The following is a 7,737-nucleotide window of genomic DNA, read 5'->3' on the forward strand; positions in this document are numbered from 1 at the left end:
GCCAGTTCCAAACATTCTTTCCCTTATTTTTCAGGATCCTGTTGGGGCAGGACCTGTCCTCGGGGGGCCTATGAAGTTTTCCTGATTTTCTGAAGATCTGTGATACCAGGGGCTCCAGGGCAGGCTGACCCTTGCTGATGGTTTGGGACCTCAGCACCCTGTGAAAACCTATTGACAAGACCATTTACATAAATCTACGTACTTCAGATGTCACCGACTCAGTGTAACTTTCCTATCATTAAATTATTCTGTTCTCAGCTTTTAAGTGTTTTAGGTGCCCCCTACCCCTCAACCAAGTGTACTCTTCTCTTTGTAAGACCAGGGAGTTGGGACAGTTTCTTCAGCTCCTTCAGGAAGGCTGTTTCAATTTGCAAGTTTTCTCCAATATCCACTTGGTTTTACCCACTTTATTTAAGGTTAAACTGAGCTGTCCTGATGTAGCCTGAAGTTAGAAGTTTGCTGATGTTCCAGTGCTTAGGCTAAATTCCAAGGTTTCTCATCATCTCATACCACACAATCTGCAACCTTCTCTCTCCTCCAAGTAACCAGTTTCTTATTTTCAGAGCAGAGTCTTCCCCATTACCTCTGCTGTGCATTCTGCCCCTGGGTCTCTGGACACACCATTCAAGCCTCTGCTGACCCGTAACTGTTGACCCTAAATACAGGCGTACTCACAGTCAGACTTCCCTCTCCAGTTATTTTTTTAAATGCTTTTTAGCTTTTGCATAGTAAAGGAAACCATAAAACAAGACAAAAAGTCAACCTTCAGAATGGGAAAAAAATATTTGCAAATGAAGCAGCTGACAAGGGATTAATCTCCAAAATATTCAAACAGCTCATGCAGCTCAATATTAAAAAAAAAAAAAAATGACACAAATAACCCAATCAAAACCTGGCCAGAAACCTCAATAGGCTTTTCATACAGATGGCCAAGAGGCACACAGAAAGATGTTCAGTATCACTAATTATTAGAGAAATGCAAATCACAACTACAATGAGATAACACCTCACACCAGTCAGAATGGTCATCATTAAAAAATCTACAAACAATAAATGTTGGAGAGAGCTTGGAGAAAAGGGGACCCTCCTACACTGTTGGTGGAAATGTAAATTGATACAGCCACTATGGAAAACAATATGGAGTTTTCTTAAAAAAATCCAGTGTTTTTTTTTTTTAATTGCTTGGGGTTCCGATACCAATATGGCAATACTTCCAGCCCAGAAACAACACAGGAAAATGCTTTGTGTCTATATGACTTATAGCAAACCCATATATCTATGTTGCTGGTATATGTCTTTCACTTAATATTTTTTCTGAACTAAAACTTTTTTCCTTAAAGAAAACTCAGTCGCCACATCTACCAGACAACTGTTATCCAAAGAAAGGCTCAACTCGGACCTAAACAACAAAAAGTCGAACAAAAATGATCACATTTTTAGCCAAAATCTCTTCTGAGAGATTGAGTTATCAAGTGAAAATAGACTTGTGGGGAGGTCATGAGAACCACAAAGCAGTATTTCACTCATTCTGAAGACTTCTTCACCTTAGCTGAACAGTAAAGTTGTTTTGGTAATGGTGTTCAGCGTTGTTGTAAAATTGATTGAAGAAAACCTAAACATACTAAATGAGTACTCTGGATATTGTTCTTATGTAGAATATCTAAGCATCTAAAATTGTGACTTGGATCCCAGGAATACTACAGATTCAGTTATTGAGATCCACCACGTGAGATAATCGTACTAAGCGTATATTTCATTTTTGAAGCATGCATTTCAAATGTTTCATTCTTAATATACCAAAGTGAAAAGGAAATTGCCTTTTCTTCTGATACTACATATAAACAAGTAGAATATACACTTTAAAAGTATTTGTTCCCTATGCCACTCAGAGAAGAGAGAATTGGCATACTGACTAGCTCTAACCCTCAAATCTGTACTTCACTAGCCACGTGGCTCCCCAAGGAAACTATTACATTTCATCAAGTTCTGAGTGTTCTTCTGTTTTATAAAGACACTGATATCTCTACAAAGGCCACAGTGGGCTTGGGAATGTCAGTGAGATAAAGTGCTTGAAAGCACCCTGATCATTGTATTCTAACATTTCACTTTCATTCCCATAAACCTTAATGCCATACCCAGAACAGGGGAATCTATATGGACAAGAACTACAGGCTTTTCCTTTCCTTTCTTAATATAAGTTAGTATCAGTGGAAATCAGATGGGTTACAGACAAAAGGTAATTCTCAGTATCTATTAAGACTCTCCATTGTCACCTACTTTCTCCTTCAATTCTATGGCAGCATCTTATCCCCAGTCTACGTTGTTTTTCATCCAGGTTTTCTTTCTCTTTGAAGATCATGGGGCATAGCTGGGCTGGTCTTAGGCACATTTGCCAAGTATCTAATCAGTGTAGCTGATAGCGCTTACTCACCTTGTTGATAAACAGGAGGGAAGAATAGCCGAATTTCCCAGAAACCAAAATGAAAGTGCTCCGCTTTCTTCCTCCTTAAACAAAGAAGTGAAGTGAAGTGAAGTCGCTCAGTCGCGTCTGACTCTTTGCAACCCCATGGACTGTAGCCTACCACTCTCCTCCATCCATGGGATTTTCCAGGCAAGAGTACTGCAGTGGGGTGCCATTTCCTTCTTAAACAAAAGAGCTAGCCAAAGAAACAATGTCCTTAGGGAGAGAAGTCACATCATGTCTCATGTGCTTCCTCCAACACAACGTTATTCTTTTTTTTCTTTAATTTTTACAATATTATGTTGGTTTCTGCCATACAACAATGCAAATCAGTCATTTGTCATTGTTGTTCAGTCTCTCAGTCGTGTCCAAATCTTTGCAACCCCATGCACTGCAGCACGCCAGGCTTCCCTGTCCTTCACCATCTCCCAGAGCTTACTCAAACTCATGTCCATTGAGTTGGTGATGCCATCCAACCATCTCATCCTCTGTCGTCCCCTTCTCCTCCTGCCTTCAATCTTTCCCAGCACCAGGGTCTTTATCAGCCATAAATGATATATGTATGAAAGTGAAAGTGTTAGTCACTCAGTCATGCCCAACTCTTTGCGACCCATGAACTGTAGCCCTTCAGGCTCCTCTGTCCATGGGATTCTCCAGACAAAAATACTGGAGAGGGCAGCCATTTCCTTCTCCAAGGGATCTTCCTGATCCAGGGATTAAATCCAAGTCTCTGGCATTGCAGGTAGATTCTTTACTACCTGAGGAAACCCAATATATGTATGTATAATCAGCCATAATTGTACATATAACCCCTCCCTCTTGAGCCCCCCTCTCTTCCCCAATGCCACCCCTCTAGGTCATCATAGAGTGCCAGACTGGATTTCCTGTGTTACACAGCCACCTCTTAGCAGGCATCCACTTCACACATAATTTATACAGAATGAAGTAAGTCCAAAAGAGAAGAACAAATATTGTATATTAACACATATAAATGTAATCTAAACAGTTGCATTGATGAATCTATGTGCAGGGAAGGAATGGAGACCTGGATGTAGAGAATGGGCTTGTGGACACAGTAGGGTAGGGACAGAGTGGGACAAATGGAGAAGGTAGTAGCAATAATGTCATTCCTGACTGAAACAGTATTCTTTTCCATGTTTCAGTCTTAATGATGCTGTGATTAAGGGCCTTGTAGATTTTAATTCGCACTGAACACTGTGTTTAACTCACTGAATGTAGATCAGGGAACAGAGTTGCTATTTGAGGGAGAAAATGAAATGAACAAGGAATTCAGTTAACTTCACATGTTTTCCAATAATTTCTGATGATTTCAGAAAAAAAGAATGTATTTTTTTGTTGTTGTTGGGGATGGAAAAGACTCATGTATTTTTCATTTAATTTAAACAGCTGACATCTCTACCACCTCTGACTGCACCATCATAGAAAACAGAGAGGCCACCCTCCTAAGCTGACATCTGGATGACATACATGTATTCCTTGGAAAAGGTGCCATCCTTAGATACTTTTAGTAGAATTCTTGAAATAAATGCATTTTTTTCTGTAAAGTGCAATGGATGCTGAAGACACCACAAAATTGCAGAATGCCATCTTTCTAAATAGTCTAAGGTGATATCCTGCTTTAGAATAAAAAGTGCTGCAGTAAATTATCTTCATGTGAGCGTGAAATCATTGGTCCTATGACTAAAGCTCGTCTGTGTGGGTACATCCTGATTCTGTGTTTTCCTTACAAAAGGAAGTTGATTTACAAAAACATCATGTCAGCATTCACATGTTACACTATCTGAACATGTTCTTGGACAATGTCCAAAGATTAGTCATGAGAAAAACATCTTTATCTTATTTATTGAAAGCTTATTGTAAAATTTTTGTTTACCAAAGTCGCCATTGTGGCATTTATATATATATGTATGTGTGTATATATATATATATATATATATATATATATATATATATATATATATGTAAAAACATATATGAGGGCTTCCCTGGTGGCTCAGCTGGTAAAGAATCCGCTTGCAATGAGGGAGACCTGGGTTTAATCCCTGGGCCGGGAAGATCCCCTGGAGAAGGGAATGGCAACCCACTCCAGTGTTCTTGCCTGGAGAATCCCAGGAATGGCAGAGCCTGGTGGGCTGCTGTCTATGGGGTCGCACAGAGTTGGACACGACTGAAGCGACTTAGCAGCAGCAGCAGCAGCAATGAGCTGTAACCCACTCCAGTGTTCTTGCCTGGAGAATCCCAGGGACGGGGGAACCTGGTGGGCTGCCATCTATGGGATTGCACAGAGTCGGACACGACTGAAGTGACTTAACAGCAGCAGCAGCAGCAATGAGCTGTAGTGTATATTTCCCCTAAGGATACAAAAGCTAGAAGAGGGACATTGGACCTACTTGTGAAGAAGTTCATAAGCAAGTGCAAAAGACAAGGATGAGAACACACTTCAGCCACGCTCCTACGTAGGAGTACGAGCGATGTGGTCACGAGTGTAACTTCCACAAGAAGGCTGGCTATTTCCCCAGCCAACAGAAGTGTCCCTTGAGCCGTGTTCTTTCACTGAGCAGTGGAATCCGTTACCTTGCTGTGTGTTTACAGATGGACCCACTGATTTCAATGGGGAGCAGTCACTCTTTATGTCCTGAACCTTTGAGGTCACAGACAAATGAGGACAGTAAATGGTGACGTCCCCTGTGTGCAGGTCCAGGTTTCTGTTGGGTTCATTTGGACTCATTCCTGCACTGAAATAGGGAGGAGTCTCCAGGATGGAAAATGATGTCACATGGCCTCAGCCTGCTTGTCTACCTTCCGCTTAGGAAGCTTGGCTTGGGGGTGGGGCTGTGCTTAATACAAACACAGATGAACCCTTCTCTTGGGTCAGAAGCCTGCCCCAAATGCATTTTCCCCGGGCTTACTTTAGCTCTGTTGTTTTTCTCACGAGCTTCCTGGAAAACAAGATTCTCCAGATGCAGCCACAAGCATGCGCTTCTTTGCAAGAAGCATTGAGTGAAGCACTCTGGGCTGGTGGAGTTCAGACACCCAGCTCCTTCTTTCCTTGGTGTTGGAAAAGGACAGAGAGCAAGCGAGCAACTGCTTCCTTCCTCAGAACTCAAGACTAGCACTGGATAGATAAGTGAACCTCAGGGCCAGAACAGTCTTAAATGGATGTATCAGAAGACCTGTAGGGCTGGCAGGTCTCACTTCCAAGGTTATATCTCCACAGAAAATGAGGCTAGGGCACCATTAGAACCTTCTGCATAGCCAATCTATTTATATGTGCAGTCAGAAATATGCTACACAAAATTTAATTGTGATCAGCAAATACTGACCCCAGTCTTACATGCTTGTCACATCAAGATACTGCTGTGTTGCTCTTCTTTGAACACAATGCCCCATGTTGCACTGTGTCGTGTCTAAGCAGGCTGGTGAGAGCATGAAGGACCCAATGTCAACTTGCTCCCAAAAATGCGTGATTGAATTAGGGACGAGCCTAACATAGATGACAAATGACACCTCATGTTTTGGGTTTTCTCCCTTCGTGGGGTGGGGCCTATGTCCCTCCCCGTTGACTCTGGTTGGAGGTGCGTCAGCTTCAACCACAGCTTATGGTGAACGTGAAGCTACAGTGCTCTTGAAGTGTGGTCTGTGCACCCCAATGTGGTTCTCTCAAGATGCTTGTACATCGAGCTCCACAGAGTCTGACGTCATGGGGGTCACCTGCTGGCACTCCATGGTACCTCGGCCAAGCTCATAGCCAACAGCACCGAGCCACCCCAACCTCCAGCCCAGGCAGCCTTCAGGGACAGCAGCTCTGGACAAGGTCCAGCTGCAATGCCATGAGGGGCCCCATGTGAGAACTGCATGCTTGAGCCCATCCCAAGTCCTGGCCCGCAAGGTCACCAGGAGAAGTAGCTAAAGGTGGTAGTAACCTGCATACAGCAGCAGTGATGCATATGTACCATCAAATGGATGCACAACCAGGAGCACAGGAAGGGAGCTCCTTGACCCGACGTGAGTCCAGAGCCCTGGGGAGGCTGCTGGAGCATCCAACTCCTAGATGTCTTTTAAAGGATCCTAGGAATAGGGGATGAGGGGATAAAAGTAAAGGCAGTGGATGAGGTGCTGTTACTAGGAAGTGACAGCCTGACCCAGGTTTAATCCCACAGCCACACATCAGGGTCAGGGTGGTTTGTCATACGTGGGGTGGGGAGCTCTCTCTATCCCAAGGGTGACAGTTGGGGAAGCCCACTTCTGAAGGTGTAATAGTAAACTCAGTCACCTCAGCCGTCTGAGATGGCTTGCCTACAGAGGCTCACGACACTCACACAGATGTACCTGTTTCACCATGTGAGCCACACTGCACCCAAGTGAGGAAGCACAGATTAAAAACCAAATTCATCAGTACTGTAAAATAGTCCCCTTTCCCCCGCTCTGTATCTTTGCAGAGCCAGAAGGGGAAAGAAAAGAAAGTCTTCTGTTCACTTGTTATACACGAGAAGACTCTCAGGCAGCAGAAGATAAGATGTCACTGTGAAGAAGGTATCAGAGGATCCCCGGTGATGCCTGAAATGTGGACCTAAAGCCATATTCAGAAAGACTGGTGGATTTCACTTCCTCTAGAGTACTGGAGAATGTTCGAGTTTGGAAGCCTGTGATGCTCCTCACATAGAAAGTGAAATCATGATAGTGTTTTAAGTGCTCCGGAAGTCTAGTTAACGGAACCAAATCAAGTGGGTGGAGTCTGTACAACCATGAAGGGCGGGTGGCCCCCGTCTCCATGCGGGAGCAGCAGGCAGTTCCTGATGTGTCCTGGGGGCAGGAAAATCTCAGGGACGAGACATGACGTTAGCCTCCCAGACTGGGAGTCAACTCAACTTAGACCTGAATTCTGGCTTTGAAAGTTACCAGCTATGTGATTTGGAGACTGACCAAATTTCATTAGTTAAGACCTTGGTTTCCCTCACATACAAAGGAACCACACCAGACAAGGTGAGAATGTTTTTTCTTGCCAACAGAGAATGTCTCTACCCAATCCCAGGGAAGCTGTGACTTGATGAACACTGTGGTGTGCACCTTCCAATTGCTTAAAACCTGGAGTGGAGACATAATGGTCAGATGGAGGCAGCACAGGGGATGGGTGTGGGAGGACAGACCGTGTGGCTGGCTATGGAAGGAGAAGTCAGGGCCACAACCAGAAAGGAAACACCTGCCCCCATGTAGCACATATGGACACAACCATTCTTTTTAGCCCCCCACACAGT

Source organism: Bubalus kerabau, chromosome 13, assembly GCF_029407905.1.
Source record: "Bubalus kerabau isolate K-KA32 ecotype Philippines breed swamp buffalo chromosome 13, PCC_UOA_SB_1v2, whole genome shotgun sequence".
NCBI classification, from domain to species: domain Eukaryota; kingdom Metazoa; phylum Chordata; class Mammalia; order Artiodactyla; family Bovidae; genus Bubalus; species Bubalus kerabau.